Source organism: Ricinus communis, chromosome 6, assembly GCF_019578655.1.
Source record: "Ricinus communis isolate WT05 ecotype wild-type chromosome 6, ASM1957865v1, whole genome shotgun sequence".
Classification (NCBI taxonomy): Eukaryota; Viridiplantae; Streptophyta; class Magnoliopsida; order Malpighiales; family Euphorbiaceae; genus Ricinus; species Ricinus communis.
Genome location: NC_063261.1, coordinates 6,764,785 through 6,785,525, shown reverse-complemented (window position 1 = coordinate 6,785,525; position 20,741 = coordinate 6,764,785). Strand labels below are relative to the sequence as shown.

Sequence of the window (20,741 nt, the reverse complement as noted above, 5' to 3'; positions counted from 1 at the left end):
AAATTCGATTCGAAAATTCAAATGGACTAGTTATTAATACGAGTAGTATTATGTGAATTACAAAATGTATCCATTTTTGCCTTATTAAATGAACAAAATTTGATTATAATTTTTATCAAACTTGCACATCAATTTTCATTATGTGCGTGTTACTAGAAAGAAAAAGAAAATAAGAAGCATAATCTATGAGATCTAAATAGAAGCAGGATTATTTTTCTTTAACTTTTGTTCTTGTGTTTCTCACAAGAAAACCTAAGAAGTTGTAACACTCAGGTCTTCATCAATCTTGACATCACACTCAATGAATCGATAAAGATAGTATCTTTCAATCTTGTATTAAGAAAATTCCTAAAAATTAGTAGAATCATCTATAAGCTTAACAAAAGGGACTACGAGTACTTTACTTCACACTTCTCAAGCAATCAAATCTTCAAAAAAGAAAAAGAAAGAGAAAAGCCTACTAAGTCAAAAACCTAAAAGGGCGACTTAGGCAAAAGTTAAGATGTAAAAGTAAGAAAATTAAATGCTAAGTTAAAAATCCGAAAGGGCGGCTTAAGCAAAAATAGAGTTTAATAAGTTAAGAACCTGAAAGGGCAGCTTAGACAAAATTTAAGGCATTAGCCCGCTAAGTTGAAAACCTGAAAGAATGGACTAGCCAAGAGTTAAGGCATAAAAGTAAGAAAAGAAAAGAGATTTGGTTCCTATTTGCATGAGATTATGGAAAAGCCAACTATCATTGAACAAGTATAAGTATAGACCGCAGGCAAATTATTCAGTCTTTGCATGCTTGAGTTATCTCTAGATCTGCACTTCCTATTGTCACCATAACTTTCAAATATTTGATATGAATCAATTATAACATTGAACATTAGGCTCCATGCCATGTGCTAAGAGTAGGCGATTAAACTCTCGAAGTGTTGATGTTGACGGGTACTAGAATGCCTCTATCCAAACTAAAGGATAATTTTTAGAAATGTATTACATGTCATACATAACATGCATATCATGCACCTTTATTATTTTTTGCTTAAATATCCATACGCTTGTATATGTACCATTAACTTGTAACAAAAAAATGAAGAAAAGTTCGACGAATAAGAATCTAGCTACAATAAGTGTTGATCTACACTCGATTTACTTTTCGAAGCAGAAGCTCATAAATTTACATCCCGAATCGGAAGATGATTAGCTCATTCCCCGAAGTAGGAAATCTATTTACTTCCCCAAATGGAAGATCACCAGTTTACACCCTGAAATAGAATATCATCATACATCCCGAAGTGGAAGATTACAAGCTTATTTCCCGAATTGAAGAATCAGTTCAAGTTCTAAAGGACAAGTGTACTTCTCGAAGTAGAAAATCCCAGAGTGGATAACCAATCTACTCATTAAAGTAGAAGATCCTAGAGTAGGAAAATCACTATTCTTCATCCCGAAATGAAATAATCGGGCGTGGTTCCCAAATCATTTGGCGTATTCCTCAAAATTAAAGTAGGTGTAGTCCACAAAATCAAAGTTAACGTAGTCCTTAACTCAAGCAGGTAAAGTCCTCAAAAATTAAAACAAGTGAAGTCCTAAAAAATTAAAGCAGGCAAAGTCCTTAAAAATGATAACAAGCGAAGTCCTCAAAATTAAAGCAAGCGAAGTCCTCAAAATTAAAGCAAGTGAAGTCCTCAAAATTAAGGCAAGCGAAGCGCTAAAAAATTCAAGCAGGCGAAGTCCTAAAAAGTCAAGCAGGCGAAGCCCTCAAAATCAAGCGGGCGTGGTCCCCACATCAAATCAGAAAATTCTACAATAATTCGGGCTTATGGAGCAAAGTTTCTACAACTCATATATCCTTTTATCGTAACCTTGATATCATAATTTATCTCAATTTATTTAATCACATGAGTGCTTATAAATTTGACAAACCTAGGGCAACTGTCAGCAACCATTTTTTAGATATAGATATCAAAAGAATTATGAAAAATTCGATGACCAAAGCTACTGCCTTTTTTGAGTCTTGGGAAGTTGAGCACGGGCGAATCTCAATTAAATTTGAGAATAATTGAACTAAATTTACTTTTCTATAATCAATTTGGACTCAATTGTTAAAAAAAATAAGTTTTGATAGGTAATTAGGCAATTTCTAAAAGTTCAGGGACTAAAATGTATTATTTTCTAAACTATTTGCTCCTTAAAGCCAATCGACTCTACATACAATAAATCAGCTCTAGTCAGAGTTAATCGACTTAGTAGAGAGTCGACTCGACTTATCAAAGAGCTGAATCGGCTTTGTGCAAAGTCGACCGGCTCTACACAATTTCGATTGGCTTATTTTATAAATCTGATGCCGCTTTATGCGTATTTTGACTTAAAAATATGAAAAATTAATAATAAAAAAATTCTAGAAAGAATTTAATGATAATTGATAGATTTTATTGATATTTATTTAAATTTTTAAAGATTTATTTGATATTAATAATTACTATATAATAAAGGAAAATGTTTTTCTTTGAAATTTAAAATCATGGAAAGTTTATATGTTGTCTTAGGGCTTCCTAAAACCCTATCTCTATAAATATATCATTAAGTTCTAAGGGGAGCAATTCTTAGCTCGAGTTATTAGCTACTATTATTAAAAAACCCTACATTCATTTAAGTAAAGAGTTTCTTTGATAACTAAAGAGTAAGTCATTAAGAAAGAACATAGATTAGGAAAGTTTTATTAAGAAAGAACATAGATTAGGAAAGTTTTCTTCTTGAACAACATAAAATTCTCTTAACCCTAGACAATCTTGGATTCTCATCCTATCTAATTCAACCGCCTTATCATCTCTAGTGACTCGTAGATAAGCAAACTACGGTGACAACCTGATGGTTCTAAAATCCAGCATCATCAACATCTTCTTCTTTTTTCTTTAATTTTATGATTTCAAATATTTTATATGATTTATGTTATCAAATCTAGAATTTTTAATAGTTTTATATGTTTCTTAATGTTTATACATGTTGTATTTTAAATCTGATAACATATTTTTATGGGATTTTGAATCCGATGAGTTAAATAATTAGGTTAACATGTTAGATTTTTTTGTCTTTATGATAATTCATGAGATTATCTTATTAGATTTGATTTTAGGGTTGCATGATTAGTTTTAGGATCTGCCATATGAAATTTCTGTCTCTTGTTAGTTGATCTATTTTTGATAATTTTACATGTTCTAGCTTTATTTTATTCAATTTTTATGTCTTTTATTTTTGTGTTTTTCATATATTAATCATATTTTATCTTTTGTGCATGTTAAATGTCACGATCCACTCTGTGGACCCGTGACCGGCACTAGGGAATGGGTAGGCGTAAGGCCACCGAATCCCGTAGTAAGCCTGACACTCACTGACTTAAACAAATATCATCTCAATTAATACTATTAAAGCCACAAATAATCTTAATAATTACATTTTACATAATTACTTCGGTCTGCCAGAAAAAATTAGGCGAGACCCGAAACTCAGAAAATTTCCACTGATACCTCTACTATTACTACTGCAGAGAATCTAAGATTTTTACAATTTAACATACCAAATCGAATACACCACCCGATAATGAAGAAGTTGGGTTACTGAGTAAGAGTCGCGGGAAGACTAACAATCACGAATCTAAAAAATAGTAAATGCAGACTGTCAGTCTCGAGAGTGAGCTAAAATCAAATAATCTGGGGACTATTGCATTCTTCATAGAAAATATAGATTATTCGAATCAGTATATCAACCATACACATAAATACCAATAATACTATAATCATACCATAATAAATAAATAAATAAAATATAATTTTACTTTTACGAGACGAGTGGCTCAGTAGAACCCTAACCCCAAATTCTAGTAGCCTTTTGGCTCTCTTAATCCAATAAGACAGGCGCCCAGAGAGCAATGCTCGACCAGGGACCTTACCTCTAGTCTGGTCACTTAAGTATCCAAATAAGCCGGCGCCCAAAGAGCAATGCTCGACTAGGGACCTTTACTCCGGCATCTCATTCCAATAGGACTGGCGCCTAGAGAGCGAAGCTCGACCAGGGTCCTTAACTCCAGTCCGGTCACTTAATATTCACTATTTGCCTAAGCCTTTTGATGAGCTCTTTATGCAACCTACACCTAAGGCAGTGAACCTACCGATGCAGCCTAGCACTAGTGAGTATCAAGGTCGTATCCTTGGAGATCGGGTGAACCTAGAGTTACTACTGTTTACTATGTTATCTAGTCTGAAATAGGGTGTGAAAGTTCTAACGTACCAGCTAATGGTTATGAGTGCAAATAAGTAAATGAAGGACAACGAACAATCAAAAGACAATTGCAAGGAGAGAAACAAACCCAAAAGGGAGCCTAAGTGATGGAATTCTAAAGATGGATTTTATGGATTGCCGATCTTGCTTACCCGTGCCTAAATCCTGAATTGAATTCCTGCCTCTCGAGCTTATCAATTCCTAAACCTGCACTAATCTAATGGAATCTCTTCCTATCGGATTACTACAGATTAGCATTAAGTATGATTTAAAACTATTAAGAGTTATTAAGTCTTAATCCGGCGAGTAAATCAACCTTATCTCTAAGTGTTAACTACTAGTCCTTACTATTCAATGTCCAGTTGTAACAAGCATTTCTCAATGTCAAGAAACAACCCAATAAACAATTAATTCAACGTCTCAAATTAACTGAATCAAACTTTTATTACTAAATAGTAAGAAGATTGCAAGAATGACAATTATAAAACTAACAATTAAGCATAATCCATCAACAAAGGTGAACCCCAATGGGTTCAAAAGATCTAGCTACTCATGTTCATGGTTAAAGCAATTGGGGAACAAAATAAGGAAAAGAAAATTAAAGGCATGTACACCCTTCTCTTTCAAGCTGAATGAAAAACCCTAAATTTGCAAATTTGAAATCTCAAACCCTAGTTGCCTCTTGCACGATTTGAGAACCAATCAGTGAACCTCTCTCAATCTTCAATCTATAAAGGGAATCCGATTGAAACCTTGATCCAAGTCTCCTTTTTTCTTGGTTTCAGCTCAGAAAATCCTTAGAGAGAGAAAAATGAGGGTTTTGGACGTTCTAACCCTAGCCTCCTCTTTTTCTTTCCTCTCTTCGTTCTTTTAATTATTCCCCCTGTCGCCGCCAACACGGGCGTGTTCTTGGCCGTGTTGGGGACACGGGCTGGTGTTCCTGGCAGTGTTACTCTCTGTGGCCGTGCTCCCTAAGAACTTCCTTTTCTTTGATGTTTTGATGCACGCTACACGGCCGTGTTGATGCCCGTGTTAGGAACACGGCCAGTGTTGAAACCAACACGGCCATGTTCAGCTTCCTGATGCTCGTACTTAGCTCGTTTCGGCAGCTTTGACGTCCAATTCTTTCCTTTTTCATTCTTTGACTTCTTTTGGACTTAATGCACACAAACAGATACATAGGGTGAGTGTTGATACCAATTCACATCCAAATATCCATAAAATCGATCTTAAAAACCCCATTTAGATGTGTGTATTTTACGCACATCAAATAACCCCACACTGAGCTAATTGCTTGTCCTCAAGCAATCAAAAGTAAAGTAAGGAAAATAAACCACTAAGGAACAATACCTAAACTGACAGACAAGCTAGAGAGCTCCTGCACATATCCTTAACAAGCGTAAGTCAAATAAAAAGAAAAGAAGCAATCAATTTCAAGTATCACAACCAAGATGCCAATAGTTCACAAAATACTGTCTCAACGAAATTATTCAGAACCAACTCCTCACCATATTCACTCTAAATCACTCAAAGTGTTTAAAGGGTAGTGTTTAATCGCTCAATGCATCAACTACTGCCTTACTTACTATATGCTTGCTCTTAAATCCTACTCCTACCACTTATGGAGAGTCAACAACCATGTCAAGAGGTCTTTATAAAGGTTGTAATGGGGATTAGGTAAGGGTAGGTAAATTTGGTCAGAGTTGAACCTATGGTGTTCTGCAATGAAAATACATGACCTGCACATAAGTCACAATGATCACAAGGGGTAAACAATGGACAGTAGTCCAAGGTGGGAAATAGGAATCAAGTCAAAATGTTTAGCTCACTTACTTTCTTTCTTTTCATCACCTTTCCCTCTTATTCTTCTATCTTTTTTTTTTCATAAGGGAAGAACATTCACATAATAGAGTGAATTTCTTTTTGGATTGAAGTAAGCTGCTACAAGATTCCAACGCTATTCCCAAGATAAAAATTTCCAATACAAATAACTCATGCAAAATCATAACCCAAAGCAGAATAAAACTAAATGGTAATGGAATATGATATAGAAAATGGTGAAAGAAGGGGTTATCTACAGAATCAATAAACGAATGAAGGCTATTTGGCTAGAATGAAAAACCTAAGTGCCTCTATCATACCAAAGTATTAAACTCTCCTTGTGGCCCTCATAAGCATTACCGAGCAAGTTCTAAAAGTAAAGACAGTAATCGGCACTCTCAATAAGAAATAAATACAAGCATATAAAGTGTATGCTTACAATTTAGGCTCAATTTCTCACAAGTGTGCTTTTGAGTAGGTTCCAAACAAAAATCATCAAAACAGAATTAAATAAACCAAAGCAACTTAGTGCAAAACTCAAACTAATTATCTTACATTCTTCCGCAAGACTCAACACTATTGGTTTTACCCGATCACATGGACATAAACAGGATTTCAAAAGCAAGTCAACAGTAAGAGCATCGAAACAAAGTGAAAAATTTTCAAAATTTTACAAAAAATTGCACAAAGAATAAACAAATTACTGAGACAGGATAAATATCACCCACCCCACACTTGAAGGACACACCGTCCCCAGTGTACAAAATATAAGAAATCAAAAAGGAAAAAGAACTAATACTGCCCTGACTATGGCTCCAGAGTGAAAGGAGGTGCATCAGTAGGTATATCAGGGGGTTGGCTAGTCTGTGGTAGAGGAATGGCTGGCTGGATTGTAATTAAGAGATTAGTTCATTGCCTTCTTCCAACAAGGTTCGATAAAAGCTGTACAAATCTACGGTACCTACCCCACACTTGTGAAAAACAACATCCTCGCAGTGAACAAGGTAGGCAGGAATAAAATATGTAAAATGAAGCAAATTATGGGAGTCCATAAAAGAAATTGGAAAACTAAGAGAAAAATAAAACGACATAAAGAGATAAAAACTAGAAAGTCTACTAGATACTGCCCTTGATGTGTACTTTAACACTTCAAAATATGTTAGTCCTCAAAATTAGGTACGAGCATCAAGTAGGCTAACTCCTGCAAAACTCAAGAATAAACACATTCCAAGCATCATCTAGTAAAAGGTTCAATAAGATAGTATCTCCTCAAAATCAAACTTACTAAAAACAGACTGAAATATCTAACTACCAATGACTACATAAAATAAATAAATAAAAAATGTCCAAAAATTCAGAAAGCAAAAAAAAAAAAATTCGGGAATGCCTCCCGACGGCACTTCTTTTTGTTCGAGTCTTCTAGCTGGACTCTACAACAGCATTCCTGCATCGCGGGCAAATTAAGAAGGTAGGCTCAATGTAAGTTGGGGCTCGAGGCATATAAGCGCAACGAGAAGGTCCGATGTGTGTGGTAGATGACCAAGGAGGTGCTCTCTAGACCGATTTGGGATGTCCATTCATCCACTCCGCATTCCGGCTAGGTGACCTGTTAAAAATAAACTTGCAACTACCCTTCTCGGGTCTATCATAGCACAAAGTCTCATATTGATACACGTTATTTTTTTCAGATGAATAACACATACTAATAGGGGAAGAAACATGTATAGCATCATCCATTTGTACATCTTGTGGTTGTGTATTACATGCAAGATCAATTCCATCAATACAACAAATGGCATGAACATGGTCGGTGGAAGAACAATCAAATGAATGTAAACTAAAAGTGACACAGTCATCCCCTACATTAAGTTCTAACTTCCCCTCAAATACGTCTATTTTAGCTCTAGCTGTGGCAAGGAAAGGTCTCCCCAAAATTAATGGTACACCATGCTCATTGTCCATATCCAAAACCACAAAGTCCACAGGAAATATGAACTTATCTACCTTAACTAGCACATTTTCCACAATTCCCCTAGGAAACTTAACAGAACGGTCAGCTAATTGAATGCACATCCTAGTGGATTTTGCCTCCCCCAAACCTAGCTTATTGAACAAATTAGTGGGCATGACATTTATGCTAGCCCCCAAATCAGCTAATGCATCATCCACACACAAATTACCTAAAGTGCAGGGAATAGTGAAACTCCCTGGATCGTGACGTTTCTCCGAAACTTGCTCAAACACCGAGCACTCCTCACGAAATTTGAACATAGGCGACCTCCTCCAACTTCCTTTTCCGCTAAGTATGTCCTTTAAGAACTTAGCATACTTGACATCTCATTCCAATGCATCAATAAAAGGCAAGTTAATATGCAGTTGTCTAAAAATATCTAAAAACTTACTAAACTGCTCTTTCTCCTCTGCTTGTTTAGTTCTAGCAGGATAAGGAATCTTAGGTTGATATTCTCTGACTGGAATTGATTTCACCTTTTGTCCCTTAGGTTCCCTAACCTTACTGCTCGCCTCAACCTGCACATTGATAGTGGCGTCATCAAAAATAGGCTTAGAAGGAGCTGAAACTAACTTACCTGAACGCAAAGTGATGGCATTCACGTGCTCCCTTGGATTAGACTCAGTGGTGCTCGGGAGCGCTCCTTGCTGCCTCTCAGACAACATCTTAGAGATTTGGCCAATCTGGGTCTCCAAGTTCCGAATCGAGGCCTGCTGGTTCCTAAGTGCACTATCAGTTTGCTGGAACCTCATCTCCGTAGACGTCACAAACTTCATCATAAGCTCCTCTAAATTTGACTTCTTTTCCGGTAGAGGGAGGAGCTTATGCGAGCTCAATTCCTCCAACCGAAGTTGGGATGATTGCGCCACCCAAAGTTGTATGTATTCTTTGTAAGGATCGTTATGCTACCTTGGGAATTCCCATATAGTCAACCCGCTCAACATCGGAAGACATAACGAATTAGATGGAAAGTAGTAGAGGATGAAGTAAACATACCTCCATGCATGATACGACCGTAATGCGAGCCACTACAAAACTTCGCGACCAACGTTATTTGCATGAACCGGCATCTGAGTTGGTCGATCTTCTTGGCTAGAAGCTCCACTTGAGCTCGCCAAGGCTGCTGTAGAGTCCACTTGGTTGACCACTCCTGCCTTCCTGGTCGGCTCTAGAGGATTGCCAACGATAGTTGTTCATGGCCATTTCCTCTATCAGTTCTCGAGCCCGCTCGGGCGTCTTACTATTTAGCGCCCCACCTGCTGCAGCATCCACCATCTGCCTCGTTGCAAGGTTCAACCCGTTGTAGAAGGTCTGAACCTGCATCCACACTGGCAATCCGTGATGTGGGCAGCATCTCAAAAGATCCTTAAACCTGTCCCATGCATCGTACATGCTTTCATCATCAAACTGCATAAAAGAAGATATGTCATTTCTAAGTTTTACAGTTTTAGCGGGAGGAAAATACTTTTATAGAAATTTTTCGGCCAACACCTTCCAGGTAGTGATCGTCTGTTATGGAAGAGATTGCAGCCATCTCTTTGCTCTGTCCCTCAAGGAAAATGGAAACAATCTCAGCCGAATGGCATCATCGGTTGTTCCATTTATCTTGAATGTGTCACAAATCTCTAAAAAGTTGGAGATATATGCATTGGGATCCTCGCTGGGCAATCCTCCAAACTGCACGCTTTGCTGGATCATCTGGATAACATTGGCCTTTATCTCAAAATTATTGGCCACTACAGCAGGTCTGACTATACTCGTTTTCGTCCCATCTAAAGAGGGTCGAGCAAACTCGTACATGGTCCTTTGATCATCATCGGCCTGGGGGTTGAGGTTCTCCATTGCGTCAACTCCTTGAACCTAAACTGTAACTCTGTCCTCCTCCTCAACTGCATGCAAACGTCGTCTCAATAATCTGAGAGAGCGCTCCGGGTCAGATAATGGTGCTATAGGATCAGGGTTAGAGCTCCTGGTCATATACTACCTGAAACCGACAACCAAACAACCACCAATCAATTAAAAATAATATAACAATAAATAATAATAAAAAATAAAGAATTAATGAATAAACAAACAATGACTAAATTAACACAAAAACAATTCACTCTAGTTCACCGTTACTGTTTCCCTGGCAACAGCGTCAAAAACTTGATGAGCTCTTTATGCAACCTACACCTAAGGCAGTGAACCTACCGATGCAGCCTAGCACTAGTGAGTATCAAGGTCGTATCCCTGGAGATTGGGTGAACCTAGAGTTACTACTGTTTACTATGTTATCTAGTCTGAAATAGGGTGTGGAAGTTCTAATGTACCAGCTAATGGTTCTGAGTGCAAATAAGTAAATGAAGGACAACGAACAATCAAAAGACAATTATAAGGAGAGAAACAAACCCAAAAGGGAGCCTAAGTGATGGAATTCTAAAGATGGATTTTATGGATTGCCGATCTTGCTTACCCGTGCCTAAATCCTGAATTGAATTCCGGTTCCTCTCTTGAGCTTACCGAATTCCTAAACCTGCACTAATCTAATGGAATCTCTTCCTATCGGATTACTATAGATTAGCATTAAGTATGATTTAAAACTATTAAGAGTGATTAAGTCTTAATCTGGCGAGTAAATCAACCTTATCTCTAAGTGTTAACTACTAGTCCTTACTATTCAATGTCCAGTTATAACAAGCATTTCTCAATGTCAAGAAACAACCCAATAAATAATTAATTCAACGTCTCAAATTAACTGAATCAAACTTTTATTACTAAATAGCAAGAAGATTGCAAGAATGATAATTATAAAACTAACAATTAAGCATAATCCATCAACAAAGGTGAACCCCAATGGGTTCAAAAGATCTAGCTACTCATGTTCATGGTTAAAGCAATTGGGGAACAAAATAAGGAAAAGAAAATTAAAGGCATGTACACCCTTCTCTTTCAAGCTGAATGAAAAACCCTAAATTTGCAAATTCGAAATCTCAAACCCTAGTTGCCTCTTGCACGATTTGAGAACCAATCAGCGAACCTCGCCCAATCTTCAATCTATGAAGGGAATCCGATTGAAACCTTGATCCAAGTCTCCTTTTTTCTTGGTTTCAGCTCAGAAAATCCTTAGAGAGAGAAAAATGAGGGTTTTGGACGTTCTAACCCTAGCCTCATCTTTTTCTTTCCTCTCTTTGTTCTTTTAATTATTCCCCCTGTCGCCGCCAACACGGCCGTGTTCTTGGCCGTGTTGGGGACACGGGCTGGTGTTCCTGGCCGTGTTACTCTCTATGGCCGTGCTCCCTAAGAACTTCCTTTTCTTTGATGTTTTGATGCACGCTACACGGCCGTGTTGATGCCCGTGTTAGGAACACGGCCAGTGTTGAAACCAACACGGCCCTGTTCAGCTTCCTGATGCTCGTACTTAGTTCGTTTCGGCAGTTTTGACGTCCAATTCTTTCCTTTTTCATTCTTTGACTTCTTTTGGACCTAATGCACACAAACAGATACATAGGGCGAGTCTTGATACCAATTCACATCCAAATATCCATAAAATCGATCTTAAAAACCCCATTTAGATGTGTGTATTTTACGCACCTCACCTTTCAATTCTCTTATTCCAATAAGACTGGCGCCCAAAGAGAAATGCTCGACTAGGGACCTTACCTCCAGTCTGGTCACTTAAGTATCAAAATAAGTCGGCGCCCAGAGAGCAATGCTCGACCAGGGACCTTACCTCCGGCAATTTACTCAAATCAGCCCAAAGAGCCATGCTCGACCAGGGCAAAACTCACAATAATCTTATTAGCTGTCCATGATCGTTACCGGTGCGCACGCGGTCCTGATGTAACCCATCAGGTGGCATGTTCTACGAAAGCCACATTCCCAAATCGCAATCATCAAATTTAATAAATATCATTGTCTAATGAAATCATTCAACACATATTGAAATAAAGATTAAAAATTTAGGGTAAAGCAACATGCAATTCGTGTGGAAAAATAATAATACTTGTATTATTATAACGTTACTAATAATAATTACTATATTATTTTCAATAATTAATGATCAAGTGCAATTATTTATATTGCGATACTAATCATCATATTACGCATAAATTTCTAAAATAACATATTAAATTCAGACTTAGCAATAGTGCAACGATTAAGTGACTTTAACTCACAGACTTTGCGACCTCCTAGCTCTACTCCGGGGCCTCAGTTGGAGCGAGCCGAACAGACAGATCATCTAATCACGGAAAAACAATTTATCAAAATGCTGAAATAATCGATCATTAATCCTAGGTCTAGACTCCTAGAATTGACTGTCTAAGAATCCTGATTTGAGAGAATTCTACTGAAAATCCGGCAGAACCTCCACTACAACACGAACATTTACCCCCCGTAAAAACGGGTCCAGGACCTGCCAGAAAAATAGTAGAAATATCCAACAATTTAACACAACGGGAGTCGGGTCCTCAAGACTTCACTAATTTCCCGACTCCACCACACAACACAAAAATCACGAGGCAGGCAAACCGACAGACAATTATTTTTGACTCACAAATATCAAATACTCAACACAAAACAATAAGCACGAATTAAATCAAAGAATTTCCAAAAATTAACGGGCCAGAGAAAATTACCGAAACGCTCGATTGCTCGATCGACTCGCCTCCAGCCACCGGAGTCCGATCGATGATCCGAACTCACCATCGGACTCGAAACGACACGCTGATGACGATCCCCGCTTCCGATTTTCCGATCTGACCCTCGATCATCCCAAGAGATTTACAAACGATCTCGGCCGTTGATTCACAAACGAAGTCCGATCGCCACGAAACTGGTGCCATTGCGAAGCTTGAGCTGAGAAGAGTCGGGATACGTCCTCCGATCGTCCATCCTCCGCCGGAGCTCGTCGGAAAAACTAAAAAAATGCGGCTGCCACCATAAATTTCACTTTGCCGGATCTTGCAACTCCGGCCACCCTAGGCGTCGCCGCTGCTGCCAAAAGAGAGCCCACGCCGAGAGGAGCCGATCGCCACCGAGATCGGCCAAAGGCCGCCCGCCTGAGCTGCTTGCCTCCTGACGCCCATTGAGGCTTCGCTGCTGCCAACAAGACGCCGCCAGCCCCTCCGCGCCTCAGTCGCTACCGACGCCCGCAGCGCCCGCCTCCTTCTTCTTCACGCGTTCTCTCTCCCTGATCTCCTTTCTTTTCTTTCTTTTCCATATCAACATTAGGCCCGTGAACTTTTCCTTTTCACAATTTGGTCCCTGAACTTTCTTAATTACTTACAATTTCATCCTGCAGAATTTCTAATTAACCCCCGAACTTCTTTTTAGCCTTTCAATTAAGCTCTTAACTAATTAATTTGGGCCAAATTAGAATTATTGAAAATATATAATTACATATATACCCCTGACCGACATATTTATTTATAAAAATACCAAACTTACAAATTTCCATTAAGACCCCGTAATAATAAAATTATACTTTTAATCCTTATTTCAAAATAAATTTTCAATTTAGTCCTAACACACAATTAATTAAATAGTCAATTTGCTATATATTTTCCAACTTAAAATTAAATACCACTAGCTAATTAAAATACCAATTTTCCCAAAATTCTTTTATAAAAACACCCTTTACAAATTCTTTCATAATTCTCCAATATATAATTTTATTTATATATATATATATATATATATATACATATATATATATATATATATATATATATATATATACATATATATATACATTTGGGAAAAATTTGAATAACTAAAAATATAATTTATTCCTCAAATAATTTACTTAATTAATTTCTTAAATATCCAACTAATTGGGTATAGAAAAATAACTCATTTAATTGTCTAATATTAAAATTTTCATTAAATCATTTCAAATTAAACCAAATAAAAATAAAATAAAACTAATTTAAATAAAAACTCATTTATTAATTATTATTAATATAATCATTATTAAAGAAAATTTCCGGATATTACATTAAATTGGCTTCTAGGCAAGGAGAGTCGAGGAAAAATGCAAATTGATCATGACCAAACCCTAGAGCTGATCACCTCCGTACATTGCTGATTTAGATTTATGCTGAGCCAATCGGCTCTGCACCGATTTTGCCTTATTTTCATATTTTTTGACATTTTTTGCACAGGGTAACTTCTTTTATGTGTTTCTCTTTCAATTCCTTAATTGTATGAGGATTATAATAGTTGGATTTGATTTTATGCACTTTAATTTATGTAATTATATTGATGGATGCCAAATAGATGTTGTGTGAATGTTTAATTAAAATTGGACATATAGACTTTAGGTTTATAATTGGACCTTAACTTGAAAAAGTAGTCCATTAGGTATAGGGATGGTAAAATAGGCTTAAGTTATAATATATATATAGACTTAATGGGTTTTTTCATGCTTTAATTAACTAACTGGGCTATATTAGATTAAGAATCATCCAATTGGGCCTTAGCAGAAAGAATAGGCCATTTAGGTTTAAAGGTTGGAATCAAATGCGTAACCTGTAATTAGACTAGACTAAGTGGGCCTTTGTACATAATTAAATACTTAAGTAAGTTAACAAATCAAATATGTGTTGGGCTTAATAAAATGAGTTAGACTTAAGAGGACCTCACATGCTGTAATGGATGCTTGTAAGAAATATAACTGTCGTATTTATAAAGAATAACCCATTAAATAATAAAATTAAAGATAATAATACACAAACAAGGAAGTTGACTTTTGGATCTATCTCTATATGTGGCGAAGCTTCTTTATAGAATCGAGAAATGACACTCAATTAGAAAAAGCGTCCCGGAGAATTACCCAAGTGGCGACTCCCGTCTTCGCGCTAGTCTTTGTGATTAGTTAGTGCGTTCCTGTTAGGTTGAAAAGCCTTGCAGCATTGTAGTCACTTTAGACATTTGGGTGCACGCTCGAAGCCACCGCTCACATAAAGATCTTTCTTATTGAAGTTTATCACCAATATCCCTAGAAGACGCATGACGTTTGAGTAATACTCTTATAGAAAGGGGGGAGGACAAGACCCTGAGGGCTTATTTATAGAGATTTAATGCAGAGGCTATTCAAATAAAGAACTTTAATTTTGAGGCATTAGCCATGGCACTTAAAGAAGGCACCCAATTCAGGGAGCTGGTTTAACAAACTTAGAATAAAGATACTAGTCATTCTCAGAAGTCATGGCTCTAGGTCGAAAGTACATCGACATAGATGAAGGTAGGAGGAATGATAAAAAAAGAGAACATAAGGAAAAAGCCTGGAAGAAGTTCAACACAGAAAGGCCTGATAACCGACCTAGTTACAATCCCTGATATAGAGAGTTGGAGCACTCTCGTCTCTAGAGATACTCAGGCTTTGTTAAAAGCGAGACACCACTTACTGAGCCAATGGCCAAAGTCTTCATGTTGATCAGAGAAAATAAGCAAGAGGTAAGGTGGCCACATCGAATGAATAGTTACAGCACTGTCAGCCAAGATAAATCTAAGTATTGTAAGTTTCATGAGGATTATGGTCATGACACAGAGAGTTGTTGGGATCTCAAAAGAGAGATTGAACATTTAATGCAAACGGAGCCCTCAAACATTTTAAGGCTAAAAAATATAAGAAAAAAAAATCTCAAATAAGTTATAAGCTCGGGAAGTAGTAGGCACAAAACCTAGAAAATGCACGGGAATAGACATCAATATCATATTAAGGGTTGACCAAACCCACTCACATGACAAGAAGAAGTTGAAGAAAAAAATTATGGCTGTTTAGCAAGCATGGAAGGGTCAATCATCTAGGTCAGCTATTTCCTTTAACCTAGGAGAGTAGGAGTCGAGGGAAAAGTACAATAACGCCTTGGTCATAAAGGCATATTTGGATGGGATGATTGTCAGGAAGCTATGAGTGGATGGAGGAAGTGCAATGAACCTCCTCACCCTATCTGTGTTCAAAAAGATGGGAGAAAGTATTACAGACCTCAAGCCAACGATAGTCCCACTAATAGGTTAATGAGGGAAGCAGATACAACCTGTAGGAACGATAGAGTTATTAGTCGAAATCAAAGATGAGAAAGGCCAAGTGGGTGAAGTTAAGTCCATATTCATAGTGGTAGACATAGGTCTGGCATATAATGCATTTTTGGGGCGACTATTTATGTAAGAATTTGAAGCGATTTATAGTTTCAGACACCTAAAAATGAAGATACCTATATTGGGTAGTGTAGTCACAATCAGAGGAGACACAAAGGTGGCAGAGGACTCTTATACTATAGCCTAGAAGGAGTGAAGGCTTTCCCTAGTGAAGAAATCCTTAACTTTGACATAGGAGAGCACGATACCGCTTGGCTAATAGGGGAGTGGGAGGAAATAAAGTAGCTCCAAGAAGAATCCTGAAGCTTGGAAAGGAAGGAAAGCCCTTGGTCAAAGAGGACATAAAAGAAGTGTTGAAGGAGAATGTAGGATCATTTACAAACTTAGCAAAGAAAATAGTAGGGATTGACCTGATAGTAGCCTATGATAGGCTTAGGGCAAATTTTGAAGCAAAAACCAGTCAAGCAAAAGAAAAGAAGGTTCAGCCCCAACAGACAAGCCATTTATAGCAACCGAGATGGAAAAGCTAGAGAAAGCAGCCTTTTTTCAGAAAGTCTAGTACCCAGACTAGGTCTCAAATGTAGTTCTGGTGAAGAAGGCGAATAAGAAGCACATAATGTGCATGGACTTTATAAACCTGAATAAAGCATGCCTAAAAGATAGTTACCCCTCCCCAACATTGATCAATTGGTCAATTTAACAGTGAGATATAAGATGTATACCTTTTAAATGCAGCCCAAGGCTATTTCTAGATACAAATGGCAAAGGAGGAAGAGGAAAAGGCCTCATTTATTACAAATAAAGGTACTTACTGCTACACGGAGATGCCATTTAGATTGAAAAACACTATAGCAACCTACGAGAGGTTGATGAACCACATCTTTGGCGATCTAATTGCCCAGACATCGAGGTGTATGTGGACGATTTGATCGTAAAGAGAAAATTCAAGGAAAGCCATGTAGACGACTTGAGAAAGGTATTCAATGTGTTCAATGAGTTCAACATCAAGTTGAACTCGAACAAGTGCGCCTTCGCCATAAAGGTGGGAAAATTCATCATGATCTCATAGTAAGGAATTGAAGCAAATTTAGAGAAAATCATAGTTAAATCATGTTGGCTTTGTAAGAGGCCAGAAATCCACTAATGCTTGAATACCACGAGCTAAATCAGGTCGGCTCCGTAAGAGGCTAAAAACTCACCAATGCTCGAATACCATGAGCTAAATTGGATCGGCTCTATAAGAGGCAAGATATTCACCAATATTCAAATACCACAAGCTTAATCGGGTAAGCTCTGTAAGAGGCTAAAAACTCACTAATGCTCGAATACCACAAGCTAAATCGAGCTAGCTCCATAAAAGGCCAGAAATTCACCAACCCTCGAATTCTATGAGCTAAATTGGGTCGGCTTTGTAACAGGCTAGAAATTTACCAACGCTTGAATTTCACGGTTAAATTGGATCGACTCCTTAAAAGAGGCCACAAATTTACCAACCCTCAAATACCATGAGCTAAATCGGGTTAGCTTCATAAGAGACTAGAAATTCAATACGACCTAAATACGACAAATGATTAGGCTAAAAATTCTCCACAACCTAAAACATGATCAAATAGCGGAAAAGGAAGCATGGCGGCCTAAGTACAAAGATTGGTATACTTCCAAAATAACAAATAAAAGAGGAAACCAATACTTTATATAAACAAGACATCAAAAAGGGAGGAAAATTTCATTAAAGATAGCCTCGAGAATACAAATCTGAAGGAAAATGTTACAAGGCATCAAAACAGTCACAAAGTTCATTAGTGAGCATTTGACACCTACCTAAAGCCTAATTGATGTACTCTTAACACTTGACAATCTTTCCATTCTGTGAAATCAGCCAATATAGCAGCAAACAACTCCTCCTTGGCCACTAGCATGTAATGCTCAGATATTGGAATGTCCCGACTTATAATATCTTGCAAGCAACCAAAGAGAAGCCCAAAGGTTTGCTTTTACATGGCAAGCACCTTCTTAGCCTTCGCTCGCTGTGCCATTAGCTCGTTCATGCACTCAACAAAAGCATTATCTTTTTAATACGCCTCAGAAAGCTTTCTGAGATGTAGAGTGTAATAGGGCCTTTCGTGACCAAGGAAGTTCGGCAAGATATTTGAGACAAACTCCGTTGAAAATCCCTAACACAGGCAAGTTCCAGCAAGCATTCAGGGGTTTGAGAATGGAAGAGTTTCACCACCCCTCACACTAAAAATAAATCCTTGGAGATGGCATCATTTTCTTCTATATCTTTAAGGAACCCCACTAGGGCAACAGTCAGAATGGCAAAATCCGTTATCTCCCTAATCTTATGAGACAAATATAAACAAAAAAAGAATAGAAAAAAATTAGAAGCAAAACAAAAATTAGGAGAAAAGAAGATTATTGAGTGTTAAAATAAAGCAAGAAAACACCTATCAATAAAAGCTAAAGTCAAATAATAGAAGCAAAATCACCGGAAGCTATTGGTTGTAGAACTTATAATAAAGATAAGAAAGCAAAGAAGGATAAAAGTATAGAGAAGAAAACACTACATCCTATTACAGATTTATATACACTAGTGGTGATATTCAATGAAAAATATTTCAAGAATAAATGCAAAGTACCCCAAGATCACATGGAAAGTAAACAGACTAACACAATACGCCATAAATACTAGAATAAATAATGAGTTTATATATAATACATGGGTCAATTTATTTAAAAAGAAAAAATAGAATTTAAATCAATAGACTATGCTAAACGTTTTACACTAAAAATATTTATGCTTTTAAATCTTAATAATATTTACATACATATGTATGAAATTGAAAGGATGGATAAATAATTTTATTAAAAATTCATTGCGTATTGTTTATTAGGATTGATTAGATCAATAATTTATTAATTGTGTCAAATGATAATTAATATTTATAATTTTTTAATATTTACTAATCTATTTTAATAAATATGCTTGTAGGATAAAGAATCTTTAAACCAAGATTTTAACTCATTGGGAATTTCTCTCTCAGAAATTACATAAGAAACTCTATTAAATGTAGTTAGGGGTATTATAAGTATCTAGCATACTAATTTTTATTTTTATTTATTTTATCTTTTACTAAATATATAATAAATTCACATGCAATGCATATGAAGACAAAACTACTATATATAAAAGTATGAGGATGGGAGTAATAAATTTACTAAAAGGGTCAATTGATTATTGAAATGGCCTTATAAGTATTATTAAGATTGATCGCTTTGTTCTTTTACTAATTTAATAAAAAAGATACAATATAGTAGTAGTATAAGAATGAAACCAGTATAGAAATAAAATTTCAAAAAATTTATAGACAACATAATAAATATTATAATAAGAAAAGGAAAATGATGACTATCTAAAGAAATAGGTATAATCGAGTTGAATCTCTTGTCCTTCAAGTTGATAATAAACAAGGTTAAAGAGAATATTAGACTTTGTGTCAAATATTCACTTCGACGATCAAGTTAATTAAAAGCTCAAGAGGAAATGAAAAATTGATAGTTTACTCGAGTGTGTGTTGAGAATGGCCTGCTTACCTGTAGGGTCTCTCTTTATATAGGGTTAGTAAACTTACTCTTTATTGTATTCAATAATAGTCTGACCTGAGCCTAATCCTATTAGGAAACAAGAAGTTAAACCGTGTCCCCCATTAGAAGTGGAACTCCATGCGAAGGGATCGATTATCCTACTAGGATTCATCTTTATAACAAAAGCCTAATAATCATTTATCCCTCCATATCAATTCGGTTCGACAAGATATTTATATCTTGTTTTCTTGTTGAACCGAATAGAAGACCTTCTCTTAAACTAGGAGGAACTGAACCATTTTTTATATTAGGAGGAACCAAACCTTCTCATCCCTTAAGATTTTGGGCGGTAACCTATTGTTTTTGGATTTTAAAAGAAGATGGGTGTGATAACTATCATTTTTTTGGGGCAATCCTAGGATCCCTTGGTGGACATGTACCATTATGTGTTTTAAGGAGCAACGTCTGTATTAACCGTAAATATAACACCTTTCTTTTCTTATGAAGGATAATTATGTCTATTTGTGTTCTTAGCTCTCTTTATATCCTCTTGCGTTTCATTTTCATTTTTCACCTATTCCTTCCCCAGCTTTGCTCTCATTTCTTTTCATTGCTTTATTGTTATTTTTAAGTTTTCAATTATTTGCAGGCGTCTCCTTTTTTTATTGAGCTTCTCTTATACCAAGTATATGTAATACTTGAAATTTTTTCTTTTTAATAATAATAATAATATTAGTAATAATTAATAACGAGTTTTTATTTAATTTAATATTATTTTATTTTTAATTAGTTTAATTGGGATGATTTAAAGTAGAATTTCAATGCTCGATAAAAATAAGAGAGTTATTCTTCTATATCAAATTAGTTTGATTTTCAAAAAATTAAATAAGTAAATTCCTTGGGCAATAAATGATGTTTTTGGTCATTTAATTTTCTCCCCAATGTGAATATATGAATTAAAATTCTATATTTGAGA

The 20,741-nt window shown here is 36.3% G+C and overlaps 1 non-coding gene across 1 annotated transcript; it reads left to right on the top strand.

The window, feature by feature from the left end:
• Positions 1 to 9,428: 9,428 nt before the first annotated feature.
• Positions 9,429 to 9,535, top strand: LOC112533754. Its single transcript, XR_003078088.1, has one exon. It is a non-coding gene; the product is annotated as a small nucleolar RNA R71 (small nucleolar RNA).
• Positions 9,536 to 20,741: the final 11,206 nt, after the last annotated feature.